The sequence below is a fragment of the Calidris pugnax genome, unplaced genomic scaffold (assembly GCF_001431845.1).
Source record: "Calidris pugnax isolate Ruff unplaced genomic scaffold, ASM143184v1 scaffold47, whole genome shotgun sequence".
Lineage (NCBI taxonomy): Eukaryota > Metazoa > Chordata > Aves > Charadriiformes > Scolopacidae > Calidris > Calidris pugnax.
In genome coordinates, this window is record NW_015090809.1 from 72696 (window position 1) to 88172 (window position 15477).

The 15477-nt window shown below is 41.2% G+C and overlaps 1 long non-coding RNA gene across 1 annotated transcript in view; it reads right to left on the reverse strand.

Annotated features, from left to right (window-relative positions):
* LOC106885872 overlaps nt 1–15477 on the reverse strand; it is a 73323-nt gene that overhangs the window by 32039 nt on the left and 25807 nt on the right. Inside the window, exon 2 of the long non-coding RNA XR_001411518.1 lies at nt 10052–10157. This is a non-coding gene — a long non-coding RNA (uncharacterized LOC106885872). The remainder of the gene's footprint in view (nt 1–10051; nt 10158–15477) is intronic.

A 15477-nucleotide genomic window follows, 5' to 3' on the forward strand; every position in this document is an offset into this window, starting at 1 on the left:
TGGAGTCCCCATCCCTGGCTGTGTTTAAGGGCCGTTTAGATGCAGTGCTGAGGGACATGGTGTAGGGGAGGACTTTGTAGAGTAGGGGAGATGGTTGGACTCGATGATCCCAAGGGTCTCTTCCAACCTGAATGATTCTATGATTCTATGAATTTAGAGGAGACTTCCACCTCCTTTAGATAGTTAAACTGAGCAGTGCCGAGATGAGGATTCCTCTTATTCTCTGTTTGTAGAGTGTTCAGCACAGCTTCATCTTTTTTCTCTACGCATAAAATTACTTCCTCTTCTGCATTTGCATAGCACACTGTAAGAGGTGTTGTAAGTACAACCACTATGAGCCCACCCCTCTCAGCCTTAAAATGCGTCCCTTTATGATAAAGGGGTCGGTAAGATTTGATTCTCACCCCAGTTCTGCCATCCATTAACTGCAGTCCCTTGGTCAAATCGCTCCTGCCTTGCTCCTGCTCTCCTGGGACCAGGTAGTAGAGCGCTAATGTTTGCCAGACAGCTGTTGTGTCGCTTAATTATCTCCACAAAGGAAAACAGAATTACTGCAAATTGTTGTTCAAGGACTTGAAATGCATACCATGTCTGTAAATAGTATCAGCAAATCAATCACTATTTTGAGTACACACGGTATGCACGCTGTTCTCCAAAAAATAAACACCTTTTCCCCCTTTTCAGTTAAAGAAGAGACTACGGTAGCCTTCAGTCCTGTAGTGAGCCCTGCCTTCCCTCCCACTCTTCACTTATTAAAATCCTGGAAAACTAAAACATACTGCGCCTCTCTCTCTAGACACTGTTTTTATTTTAACATTACTGATTTTCAAACTTGACAGAGCCTTTAATAAGACATAATAGGAAAGCTGAATGTGAGTCCCAAGAGTGAGGAAAACACTCCATTTTAACCTGTCTGAAATGCAGCAAACAGCTTCAAGAAAGAAAATGAACAGACAGAATTACTTAAGTATTCTGTGTTAGGATACTTCTATTGTGTGGGTACGAACCTCGAGTATACACAAGACATATATGCCCTCTGGAAGATGCATAAAGTCACTGATTTTAGAAGTTTATATTTGAGATTTTTTTACTTAGGCTGCATTTATTTTTTTTATAAACAGTATTCCCCCAATTCAATGTAGAAATAACTTGATTTCCTGCCTTATCTGAAAAAAATAGCTATTAGTGATCCTTCCTAATACAATGAACCTGGTCGTTGCCAGCCCCCACCAATCCCATAAAGATGGGCTTTATGGTGTCCGTTTATGCTGTATTGATGGGCAGTACCATTTTCCCAAATGTACTGGTCCTAACTGCTTCCTTCCAATTTCTGCTCAACAGGAACACGCGGTGGAAATAATCCCATTTTTTAGTTCTTCTGGCATCTCAAGCTATTCTTGACATTTCTTTTGAGGGGTTCCATCTTTCACTGCCAGCAACATATTGTTCATAGCATTTTCTTACACCTTCTCTCCTGTTGTCTTCAAGCCTCTCCATTGTTAGGATGGCCTTTTATTCTTTCTGTTTCCTTCCCCTTTACTGTCCGCCTCTTAAAAAATCTTACCAAAACCCAGAAACTTGTTTTGTTCAAAACACTGGATTAAGCTTAATCATCCAGGTTTATTTCCTGCAATGAAAGAGGTTTCAAAAACGGCTTCTCTATTTTCCAGCGCTAAAAGCCCAGCACTGATGTCAGATTTTCAAGCAAGCTCAGCGTCAACTAGTTCCTGCTTCAACTCTTCTGATCAGATATTTGGAATAGCTCAGGGACAATAGAGGTCAGCATTTTTGGAAGTTCAGCCTTTTGTTCTGCTGTCTGAATATGACTTCACAATTTTTGACATTCTGGCCCTAATCTTTCAGTGCCCCAGTATGTCATATGAAAACAAAACAAAGCTTTATCTTTGCCTAAAAGGAATTTAGGATATACATGATCAAGTACTTTTCTGTACACAGCTTGTCTTGAATTTTAATCTGTAACTCTACTGTAAGACTCATTTAAGAATACCACTCTTATGTAATATAATGTCATACATTATATTTACTACAATGATTTGCCAAAAAGAAGATTTTACATTTAAGACAGCCCAATTTCAGTGGACTACAACGTGCAAAGTCTGTTTGCATTAAGAAACCCTCTCAAAGTGAAATCTAGTAAGGAAAAACTCCCACAGGCAGCAAGACTTTATGGTAATTCAGTTAAAATCAGTCTGTCAATATCATGATTTCGTATGTTTGTTTGGCTGGTCGTTTGGTTTTGCAGGAATAATCTTAGCAGTCTGCAAAACTTGGTAAGCAAATAGTAATTTTAATACTTTGCTCTTTCTGTTGCTTTCCATCTGAAGCTCTTAATATGTTTTAAAAACACAGCAAAAAGCTCTTCTTTTTACTTAACAGAAGATGCTACAAAAGAGCGACCACGTCTGAGGACAAAGAGCAGCTCGGGCAGTTACAACTTCCTCACTTCCAACCCTGTGCTATGCCCATTCTGAAGGACAGATCAATCTGCTCACTCTTCTCATCCCACAACGTGAGGGTTCGGTGATGGACAGGGGCTACGTGGGACCTGTAGAACCTTATGTATGTTCTCCCTTATGAACAAAAGAGTTTAAGAACAATTTAACCTTAAGCACACCTTGTGACTTCTGGCAATGTCCTAATTCATTAACCACAGGTGTGTTTATGAAACACTTGTTCTATCAGGAAAGAAAAAGTACCATCAAACTCTTAGAAGGTGGAAAATTTGACAATTTAACTCTTACTGATGCCCTTTGTCTATTTAAGTAGTATTTAAGCATTTAGTAGCCCATTCTAAGGGGATCTTGGGCCTCCATATGTAACAGACTGATGATTTCTGTTTCTTCCTGTCTTCTTTAAATGGCAGGGTTCCTCATGCACCTTTCCTCTACTCTTCTCACTTCTCTCTACCATTAGCACTGGAAGGCTGAAAATCACTGAACACGTTGATCTCAATGAGATCCCAGTTAGGATCAGTGCTCTACACAAAAGGAAGGATATCCAACACACATCAAATGACAGCAAAGTCAAAAGCATATGGTGTTTATCAAACAAATATTTTTTAAAAATCCCAAACACGTTCCAGAAGCATTAAATTTTAGAAATATAGAGGTACCTCAAGAATAACATCCAGACCCAGTGACATACCCTAGCATATACTTAGTTTGAAACATGGCACTGGAGTTAAACATAAGCCTAAATGCTTCCTTTAACTGGAACCTATCGTAAGTTTTTCTGCTGTTACCAAATATGACCACACTTATAATTGATATGGCTGCTAAGATATAATTTCTCTTGATCTACAGACCTTTTAGGTTAGTAGTTACCTCACTAACAGGCTACGCTGTCTGGGATTACTTAACTGTTTTCTATCTAGCACACCATTCTAACTTCTAAAAATGAATCACACTTCAAAAATATAATCTCAATAATCCTTTTCTAGTTTTGCTGTCAGATTCCATAGAGCATCCTTCCATCTTGAAATAGCGGGAGGTAGTTTCAAAACAAACAAAAAGGCAGTGGCTCTTCCCAACACGTGTTAACCTGTGGAACTCCTTGCCACAGAGTAACATGGATGCTTGGAGTTTGCAGGGCTCAGAGGGAGATGGCACAAGTTTACAGATTAGAAATCCACTGCGGATTATTAAACAGAAAATTAGATAGAAAGAAACTATGCTTGGCTGTGTACATCTCTGGACGGCTGAACACCAAGGGGTTACTTGGGTGAAATATGATATAAAATTTCCTTGTTCTTACAGACTTCCTTAGGCATTCCGTTTTGGCCAGTGCTGAGGACAGGTGACAGTCCCAGCCGCTGAACAATCCACCCTCTCTCTGCTGGATGAGATTTGGGACTGAGCTCACATGCTCATTCTCAGGCTCAGATGTTCCAGCCCTTCCTAAAGGGAACTCCTACTCCATGCACACTGCTGCTAAGTGAATGATCAGCAGCAGTTAATCAAAATGTAAAATATTACAGACTGAGGCTTAACCAAATCCTATTTCAGCCTACCAGCTCAAATTGAGCAAAAGTGTCTCAGTATTTTTTAATTTTCCTGTTTTAAGGAAAAAAAAAACCCCTATTTTTTTTCAGTTCCACCCAAAACTAAATAGCTCCAGATACAGTTTAGAATAATAGAGGTTTCAAGAATATTTAATGTAGTTCACATTTATATTCAAAATTAAATTTCAAACAAAAAGTTAATGACATTCAACAGAATCAAAACTGCTTTATTGCTTACCTCAAGTTCTATCCATCAGTTACCAAGTTTAATGACATTTAATTCAATCTGACCAGCAGCACAGACGTCCCCTAGTACTGTTAGCTACGACACGGGGCAAAAATGACTGAATCTGTGAGAAACACTCTTTTGCCTCTTCCCAATTCCTATCTAGTCCTATCAGAATCAGATGGAAGATGAAATTCCACCAGAAAAGATTTTCTCATGAGACTGCCAACTGATTCTGCAGATTCAGCTAAATAGCAGACTTCTGTGCACTGCTCTGAACAGACCCTCCTCATCACTCTTTACAGGAGATGAGAACAAAATTAGAAAAGGGGAGGGGGATGCAACTAAAGTAACACAGAAACTTCACAGATCTGATTGTGCCATTTAATACTTCGTGAGCAGCCAAGTATTTATGTTTGTCTCTTAGGTGGAACTTTTAAGATGCTGAATCTTGAAATGGATTATAATTGTGCCAACCGAAATTTCATTCAAATAGACTTGGCAATCAATTCCTCCACTTATAATCCATAAGAAATGCTTTGGCTGCAGTGTAGCACAAAGGACGTAGTTACTTGGAAGTATGCTTTCAGTTTCAGGAATGAAAGGCAAATTTTAACGTTTTAAGAAAACTACTGCGTTGTTTAGATTGCAGACAAGAATTCTGCCTCCTGTCTTTATCCATTTTAAGCAATGCAGCCGTTTCGTTAAAATGCTGAAAATTGCCTTGCATTACCAAAATGGAAAGTGTGTTTATGTGATTTTAGCTAGGTGGGATTACCATCAAGGTGCATGGTCTCCACATGTACTGTTGGAGGCACAGGGTCATCGTATTTATCATTTGTTTTTTTGAAGAGTAGTGAGAGAAAAGTCAAAACCCTCTGAGGTTTGGAATCTAACCCATCTTTGCATCATTTTTAATACTGATTTTCCTGCGGCTTAAATCAATCCTCCCACTACCCGCAAGAGGCTACTGGGATCTGTCCTGTGAACCCCCTCCTTTTCCCCTAGCATACTGCTCTGTGATGATCTCATTCTCCACTCATATATCTTCACATTCCATCTGTAGGCCGATAACTCATAAATCTGCCCCTTCTTTCATGGCTTGTCTCATTTCATCTCATCCTGTCTCATGTCTCTTCTTGGGTGTTTTGTTGTCAGTTATGAGTCATTGTAACTTAGGCTTAATTCACATCTGAAAACCTCTTCCCTCCCCCCATTAGTGTTCGATTTATACTACTTAGGTCCAATGAATGCCCTGCCTCCAGAAAAAAAAATAGAGAAAAGGAAAAAAAGATCAATTCTTTTTTTTTTTAACATTATGAACGAAAGCACACTTTTAGATCACAAGTTCAGGAACTTCCAACATGAAGGCTGTCAACTAAATCATCATTATGTCTGAATTTTTTATTTTCTTCCTCCCCAATGTCTTCGTTGTATTTAGATTTTACAGCTGACAGTCAACTAACCACTGCTACCTTGTCTTCATTTTGCAGTAGGAGCCGCTCACGCCTGGGCTGTGTAATGGGTGCAAAGCTGTCATTTTGAAACACAGGCATCCAAACGTCACCATCAAGTTAACAGCACCCAGACACCACCATCACCACTCAATGCAGAATCAATGTTCAAAAAAAGCAACCGATACTCCTGCACCTTCTGAAACCATCGCCTTGGTTACAAGATGCACCAAACAGGCATGAAAGAAGTGGTTAACACAATTAAGTGGAATAACCCTGTATCATATCCTCTATTAGTATTTTGGTACTAATTCTTCCTGTACTCAATGCAGAGTGGATTGGACCAAGAAGGACTAAGGTTCCGAGACTTTTTGTAGAGTTTTCCAATTAGGAAAAGTTCCTTTTAAATGCCATCATCTTCTAGAAATACTGACTGTGATAAATACACTGATTTCAAGTTTTTCAGGTCCCAAAATTACAGAAAATTTGTGAAATTGAAGTACTTCATAGAATCATAGAATCATAGAATCGTCTAGGTTGGAAGAGACCCTTGGGATCATCGAGTCCAACCATCTACCCTACTCTACAAAGTCCTCCCCTACACCATGTCCCTTAGCACTGCATCTATCTCACTTCTGTGAAAACCAAAATGAATTAAAATCTGCATACCTCAAAGATAGCAACACTTGTAAGTAGCTTTGTTATATTAGAATTGTAATTTATTTAGAAAATAGTGTATTGGGCTAGTGTTAGAAATATGAAAGGTTTGCAATGAGTATTAAGTGTAATTTTTTCCCCAGAGGAGGAAAAAAAATCTTCCTCTCTAAAGTAGCTTGTTACTCATAGTTATTCAAATTATATATAGTTTGAAATTTCTAAGAGGAAAATCTGACTTTTAGATTTTTCTTATTTTGAGGGAATTAGAAGTACTGGAATGATCACAACCTGAAATTTGAAGTTAAGCCTATTTTCCCCATAACTGTAAGTTTTTAGAACATTAAGTAAGGTCATATCTGAAATACTGGATGTTTGATTTGACAATCACCTTTGGGCACACAATTAGTCCTTGATTTCAGGTTATAGAATGTTCTCAGGCACTATTCTTCCTATCTATTGTCAATAAAATTTGTATAAGGCTCACTTCTCCAGTCTTAAAGAGTGTTAACTCTTCTGAAGGAACTGCATAACTGAGTAGTTAAACACTTTTTAATCTTGAGCGTACCTATTTTCAAAAGGCTTAAAATTAACATGATTTAGATGCAATTAATCTTCTTATAGGAAAATAGTATCACTCGTCAAAGTTGAAGAGAAACTTTTCCTAAATCTACATTAGGAGATTCTGACAGCAGTTTCCTGTGCCTACAGTGAGAACTGTAGCTCCAAAGAGAGACTGAGGATGTTTCTGAAGGCCAGTGGTGTGACTCAAGGTTCAAAATCACTGGAAGAAAACCAAGAGTTTCCACCACTGACTTGCATTTTGTGATGCTGCAGCTAGCAACTGCTTGCATTGGAGGACCAACGTTACAAAAAAAAAAAAAAGCCAGTGAAGACAAAATAGTGAAATGAAAAGCACTACTAATACTACAGAATCATTCACTGGTCCCATGTGTTACATCTGTATTACGTGTAGAAAAACTTGTTGCTCTGGGATTTAATTCCAATTTTGTGTATGAGTTATGTGAGGCTCACTCAGATGAAGCAAACTGAACAAAGTCAAAGAAGAAGTTTGGTAGCAAAATCCGAAAAAGTACATCAATACTGTCTACGAACACACTGCCAAAACCACGGGAATGCACACATAATAAAATACAAACGTGAATAAATATCTGGAAGCTGATACAGTGTGCAGTTCAGGAATTAAAAAAATATTGAGTGACTTTGCTGTTTACTTATATTTGCTTTTCAGACAGTCACATATGGTATACCATTTTACAAGAGTGATTTTTCACATATTAGTGACATAACCATTAAATATATGCCCCCAGGAGGTACCTCTGCTTTTGTGGTTTTGTTTAAAATATTTAATTATGAACGATAGTTTGCAATGTTAATTGTAACGATTTAATGATTGTAATGAGATAATATAAGATTGTAATGACTATGCAAGTAAAATATTTTCTCTGAATCCACTTTGTATTGATGCACTCTGCAAACACAACTCTTACCTTTACGCCTGCTTCACTGAATTAATCAGCTATAAAGGGACCTAGCTGTGTACAGTCGATATCTCCATACTATTATCATAAGACAAAAATGTGCGCAATTACTTGTTGCCATTAAGTTACCAGTTTGCTCATCTATAGCACGTGTGTCATCACCTGCTCACAAAGAGCTTTGTGGGCCCAGGTGAACCTCATGAGGTTCAACAAGAGCAAGTGCAAGGTTCTGCACCTGGGCCGGAACAATCCTCGCCACCAATACAAACTAGGGGGTGAGGTGTTGGAAAGCAGCCCTGAGGAAAGGGACTTGGGGGTGCTGGTGGACGAGAAGCTGGACATGAGCAGGCAGTGGGCACTTGCAGCCCAGAAGGCCAATCGCATCCTGGGCTGCATCAAAAGAAGCGTTGCCAGCAGGTCCAGAGAGGGGATTCTGCCACTTTACTCTGCTCTGGTGAGACCTCACCTGGAGTATTGTGTGCAGGTCTGGAGCCCTCAATACAAGAAGGACATGGACCTGATGGAGAGGGTCCAGAGGAGGGCCACAAGGATGATCAGGGGGATGGAGCACCTCTGCTACAAGGACAGGCTGAAGGAACTGGGGTTGTTCAGCCTGGAGAAGAGGAGGCTCCGGGGAGACCTAATAGCAGCCTTCCAGTACCTGAAGGGAGCCTACAGGAAGGCTGGGGAGAACCTGTTTAGAAAGGCCTGCAGTGACAGGACGAGGGACAATGGCTTCAAGCTGGAGGGGAACAGATTTAGACTGGAGATGAGGAGAGGGTTCTTCCCTGTGAGGGTGGTGGAGCACTGGACCAGGTTGCCCAGGGAGGTGGTTGAGGCCCCTTCCCTGGAGATATTCAAGGAGAGGCTCGACGAGGCCCTGGGCAACCTGGTCTAGTTGGGGGTGTCCCTGCTGACTGCGGGGGGGTCGGACTAGATGACCCTTGGAGGTCCCTTCCGGCCTGGGAAATTCTATGATTCTATGAAAAGTGATCACACAATTGTTCTCCTTGCTTCAGAGACACATACCATAGACTAAACAGACCTACACTACTTCTCCCTGTATGTGCTCGTAAAACAAAAATCTATTTTTCTATAATCTAGAAATTTACAACCTTTCTCTAGATTACCCTTGCAACTACAAAGTCCCATTTCTCCACTGGGAAGAATTGCAAATGTCTTGTTTCCATTCAACTGTACGCACAACATATACACTACTTAAATCTCACTAAAATGCTTGAGGCCTAGCAAGAGGTACACAGGACCTTCTGTCACCTTTGGGAACCAAAATGAATTTCACCCTCACTGCAGGCCTAACCGAGGGCTTATGCAGTTCCCAGGATCTAGTTCCTGAGGTCAGTGGGAGTTTTATTGTGCCTTAGTCCATCAGTAGAGGAGAGCCTGTTTATTTTGCTCCAGTGAACATCAGAAAAGCACCTGCTTCCTCCACTGTTCCTCAGATGGCCATCAGTTCTCTGGGTGGTAAGAGATGGTAAATCTGACTCAGCCAACAGATGGGATGGAACATGACAGGCTGAGGGAGCTGGGATTGTTCAGCCTGGAGAAGAGAAGGCTCCGGGGAGACCTTATAGCGGCCTTTCAATACCTGAAGGGTGCCTACAGAAGAGCTGGGGAGGGACTCTTTGTCAGGAGGTGTAATGATAGGACAAGGGGAAACGGTTTTAAATTGGAAGAAAAAAGATTCAGATTAGATCTCAGGAAGAAATTCTTTACTATGAGGGTGGTGAGACACTGGAACAGGTTGCCCAGAGAAGCTGTGGCTGCCCCATCCCTGGAGGGGTTCAAGGCCAGGTTGGATGGGGCCTTGAGCAACCTGGTCTGGTGGGAGGTGTCCCTGCCCAGGGCAGGGGGGTTGGAACTCGATGATCTTTGAGGTCCCTTCAAACCCAAACCATTCTATGATTCTATGATTCTATGATCCAGAAGCATCAGTATGTGTTGAACTTTGAGCGGCAAGTCAGACACACTGCTTTTTCAACACTAGCTTCATCTTTAAGTTGTGTGGTAGCATTCTGACCAAACAGCTTTAATCCTTCTTGTGACTTTTTCATTTATTTTATGTTGTTTTATCACCACCTTGCGTGAGTGAACAAGAACTCCTTCAGGTGCATGAACTGCAGAGTACCCCACATCCTGCACCAATTACTGGTATACGTAACAAAAGCGCAAATACCTGAACTCCTTGCAGATCAGTCTCGAATGTCTCCTCTTTGTGTGTCTTGAGTTCATTTTGCCAGATTACTACTTCATCTTTTTAGGGGCAGCCTGAGACAGATAAGCTGTAACAGCAGAAGAAAAAGCTATCTGAGTACGATTTTCATCAGAAAATGCAGAATAAACACGGCAAAAGCCAAAACATCATAAAATAAACATTTAAGTACTGTTACCCCCTACAGTCTCCTTTACTGATAAATGTGACATACCATGCAGAGCAGATAAACAAGAAACAGTAAACAACCAATGTCATTTCACAGGAAAGGATGGAAAATATCTGCCCTTTTCCTTTAAGTGGCTTTGAACTTTTTGAACCGAGTTGCGCTCACCACTATTGGCAGCGATCAACCCTTTGGTGGATTTAGTGTCTTCTTCATCAACCTCTTGTTTTTCCCTTCTTCAGTTGACCCAGAAAACATATTAACTCAAGTACAGTATCTCCCTTAAGATCTACACCTAAGTCCCACCTCACTGGCTTGGGACTACTCACACAGAGTACACACTTTACAGCAAAACTACACTCAAAACCTATTGAAAACTTTCTCTCTATTGGTTAGTCAGGAATTGGAAGAATGAGAAACAAACCACTTGTTGTACAGCGAGGCCAAATCATCTACCACACAAACTGGCATAAGCTTGCATTGAGTGGAGTGATGCTGTGCCAGTTTATACAAGCAGAAAATTTGGTCGCTGCATGGGTAAAAATCTCTGTGAAATATCTTTGAATTCATCAGAATAAACACCAGAAAAGCCTCTTCTCCCAGGCTGGTAAGAAAATGCTTGTTCTATTTTTGTGAAAGAGCCAGTTCACTGACATTAACACAAAGATAAATCAACACACACACACACAAATATTGTAACTTCACACAGATCTAGGTGAGAACGAAAATGTTACAGAATATCCAAAGTACACTTCAGTTCTTGTTCTGTATTTTTCTTGACCCCCTCGTCTTTCAAAAACCTAAACTCAAAATTTTAAACATCAAATAAATGTTTTAAACACCAAATAAATGATTCAAGGATTGGAGCATCTCCCTCATGAAGAAAGGCTGAGAGAGCTGGGACTCTTTAGCCTGGAGAAGAGAAGGCTGAGGGGAGACCTTATTAATGCTGACAAGGATCTCAAGGGTGGGTTGAAGGAGGAGGGAACCAGACTCTTTTCAGTGGTTCCCACTGAGAGGACGAGGGGCAACGGGCACAAGTTGGGACATAAGAGGTTCCACTCAAATATGAGGAAGAACTTCTTCACAGTGAGGGTGACAGAGCCCTGGAAGAGGCTGCCCAGGGAGGGTGTGGAGTCCCCTTCCTTGGAGATTTTCAAGACCCGCCTGAATGCTCCTGAGTGACATGCTCTGACAAGCTCTAGGCAATCCTGCTTCAGCAGGGGAGTTGGACTAGATGACCTTTATGGTCCCTTCCAACTCTAAAAATTTAGTGAAATTCAGTGAAATAAGAGGCATTCTCCTCCTCACTGCTTCTTCCAAATCCTGTTAGCTGGTGGTACAGAGTATGCAGTAGACATACTTGGTGCAGGACTGAACCACTCTCCCTGGAGGTGGCCTGGACTGAGAGAGTGGTCACTGCACGTGTATCATAACCACTTCTAGACTGCCTGTGTCCATTCACCTACCTCAGCCATTATTCTTGACATGATGCCTCGATTTAAGCTTCCCGTTTATCTTAAAAAATAACCATCGGTGTGATCTGGGTTTTAACCCTCCTTGCTCTCCTGTCTACTGCAAAGGACTGCATGTTTGAAAATACGTATTCTAAACTACAATTAGTAGATGTATACAATACTTAGTTTCTTCTACCTTCAAAAAACAGCTGGATGGAAGTCAGTGGTCATCACAGATAAGCAGCTCCTCCAACCAGACACTATCATGGGTCTGTAACAGTCACAAGTCCAAGTTTCCACTGCCCCCTGATTCTTCAGTTCTTTGCTTCTTATCGTTAGATACTGATTACAGCAGATGGTAGAGTGATGTGTCATGTGGTCAAAGACCACACAGCAACATGCAGCTCTAACTCAAATCCAGTTCCAGCAACAGAAGACTGACATGTTAGTTCCCAGTTTCAAATGCTTACGATTGCTAAGTTTTGCCTTTTTAGTAATATCAGAATCGACACATACATTTCAAATGGGTTCTAAAATGCATCTACTGTGCACGTAAAGTACTTTCCATAAAGGTATTCTTTCATTAAATATCGCTGAGCTCGGATCTCTCATGAATATTGATGCGAGCTGAAATTTTGAAAACTTGGGGCTATGTGATTTTAGAAGACGCAATCTTCCCTAAGAGTAATTTCTGAAGATTTTGGGTCCCTTTGAAAATTCCTGAAGCTGACCACCCAAAATCACTAACTATTTTCCAATCTTAAGGCAAAGTATATTGTGAAAAGTGATGGAGTGGCCACTATTTCGAAGAGATCAGAAGATTTACACATCAGTAACATCCCATGGAGTTCAAAACCGTGTCCGTTCCTGGTAGCCAAATTCTGCCATTAGCAGCAAGTACATAATCTCACTGAAGTAAGCTGTGAGGCTAGAGTGGAAAAGGATAGATAAAGACGACTCTGTGCACCAACTGCAGGGATTCTAAAGCTGAGGATCTAATAATTAGTCTTATCTCTATCAAGGTGCAACAGAATAAGCTGAGAAGCTCAAGAATGCCTGACAAGGCCCTAGGGCTCTTCACAGCTACAGAGAAGCCTCATTGTTCTGGAGAATTTTAAGGATGAGCTCACGTGGAGAGAACATGAGAAATTCCTTTCTCCTGCCATGCTGCTGATGGGGATATCTGGAAGGTACACTTATCTACACAGCTTTTCCTTCCCACAAACCACAGCAATGCTGGAGGTTCCCCACTGGGATCCCCTTTACAGGGCTCTTCAGGCACCGTGAGCAGTGGGGTGCCCAAAGAACAGCCTCTGGGGCAGCCAAACTTCTGCTCTCCTCTGGTGGGGAAGCCCAAGGGAAAACTCACTTTAAAGGGAGAGACGTCTTTCTTGAAGTTCTTACATTTCAATCTCTGCTCTGCACAAGATTTATTCTGGATACTTTAGTTCATTAAGGCAAATGTTTAGAATTAGAGGTTTGTTGGTGGTGACTACTACGAATTCAAATGGTAGCTGAGACTTCATCTTCCAAACTGAAGGAAACATCCAGGAAAAGAAGGTGCTCCTTCCTTCTCTATGCTCTAATACAAACTCAAACGAAATACTAGCAGGTAGGAATGCAGTCACACACTTCGTGTCTTTCTCTGTGTGACATTAAAGTGCCTGAGTAACTGGTTTATAGGACTCTTCCTCCAAAACCAGAGCAGTTTCTCTATGAAACGTGCAAATGATACAGCACCGAACTGATAAGGATCTATCTCTATCTGCAAAATTTAAGTTTCATTATCCTTCTATTTTAAGCCATGGTGGTAACTAGAACAGACAAGATAGGATTGTTTCTTCCTAATGTTCACAGCTGCTCCCCTTTCCCATCAATGTTTTGCTGAACAGGCAGGGCAAACGCTTTAACAGCGCGTCCTGACTGCCATGTCCTATGCAGCCATTAGGATAGTTTTCCACAGATGGCAAATTCTTGTTCTACAGGCCATCCCTTCAACTGTCTGGAGGAACAGGGGGTGTCTCAGCAAGCCTTGTTGCAGCTATTTTCTGTGACCAACCACTTACATATTCTCTGAAGAAAATAATCAAAGAATTAGTTACACCAAACCCAAAAGGGAATATATGCTCTTTGCATTAGCATGGTACTAGGGACTCACTCGGACAGAAATTGCATCATGGGTCTTTTGCAAATTCCCACTGAAAGCAAGTGGAATTTTGCCACTGGCTTCAAGGAGAGTTGGAATGGCTTTTGTGTTATTTTAAAGTGCAACAAACAATATCCTTTTCCTTGGGCAACAGAAAATACTGCACTTGGGATATAAAAATTTGTTTGACTATGAAAAAGGACCCAAAGCTTCTATTTTTAATGCCCCAGCCTTTTCAATGCCTACAGCCCTCCAGCCAGCTGCACTGCTTTAACAGAACAGCAGTAGAAGAGAAACTGGAAAAAACACCGTAACTGAAATATAAGCAAATGACCTAATCTACAACATGGATCTGCAGTAAGTCTGATTCCATGGCTAGTAAAGTCCAAGACAAGTTTCATCTTCAAAGAAAGCAGCAGCAGATCTTTACTTAGTATAATAAAGTGTGAGCAGTTTGCAATTTCATATAGTTAAAACACGTTGACCATAGTGAGTGCTTATGCCACGTGATCTTTTTTTTTCAAGTTTCCTAATGCTCTCACAGGGTCCAGAGATGTCTTTTTGTGTTTTCTAAGAGAGACAAAAAAAGAAATGGGGTCAGAGGGGAAGTAAATAGGAGATTTGGGTTATATTACATCTTCCTTTCTCAAGCAGATGACAAATTTTATCACTCTTACTCCATGATTAACTTGTAATTACCTGGGATATTGTTGAGGCTTTCAAAACTTAACTTAATTCACCCCAGTATCAACTGATAAAGCAAAATCAGACCTTTCTTTATACAGCCTGCAAAAAAAGTATTACTGGCAGGCCGAAGCACGCAAACGAAAGTGAATACCTTTATTTGTTTCATGATTTGTACAAACACACCTTTTGCAGCCTCTAGTGCACACCTAGCAATTCTGAAAACCCAACAGCTGCATGGTACCGCTGACGTTTATACTAGACTGGGCAAGGAAATCCACAAGGAAATGCCATTTAAATAGAAATTCTGACCCATAGTGTGCCTACCGTACTCCACAGATCTGTTCTCTGCCAAACTCAACTAGTCCAAGTCTGCCATCGTGTGTCCCATCTGCCCTTCCAGGGACCCTGTGCCGGCAACCTCCCGCAGATAAATCACCCGAGGAGCTTGTTCCAGGAAGGGCCTCTCACGCCGCACGCAGAGAAGGCAGATGGGATTTGCTGCAAGCCACAGCTTGATCATCCTGAGACAACGCCACTCCTTAGCCAGCCCCTTGCCTGGCCCTTGTAACACACACAAAGGACCCCACCGGGGCCATTTGCATCCAGTCCCATAAAAGAGAGAAGCAGCGATGCTCCACCTCGCGGGTACTTTCCATGGTTGAAATGAGTAAAGCTTTAAAGAGTGTGAAAAACTCAAATGCTACATGAATAACATCCAAAAGCCACAGGCACGCTCTTTATTAGTGCTCAACGCAACTATGACGATGATTTTAAAAAGCTGAACATTTAGAATCTGACTGAAGAGATTTGGACCTGACTAGAGAGTTTAACTTAGAGGATGTACCTTAAAACAAGCCAATCTAGTTCAATGAGACTGTCTATACCAAATCCCTATTGCTATTTTTACTTCCACAGTGGAGTTGGACTACCAGAA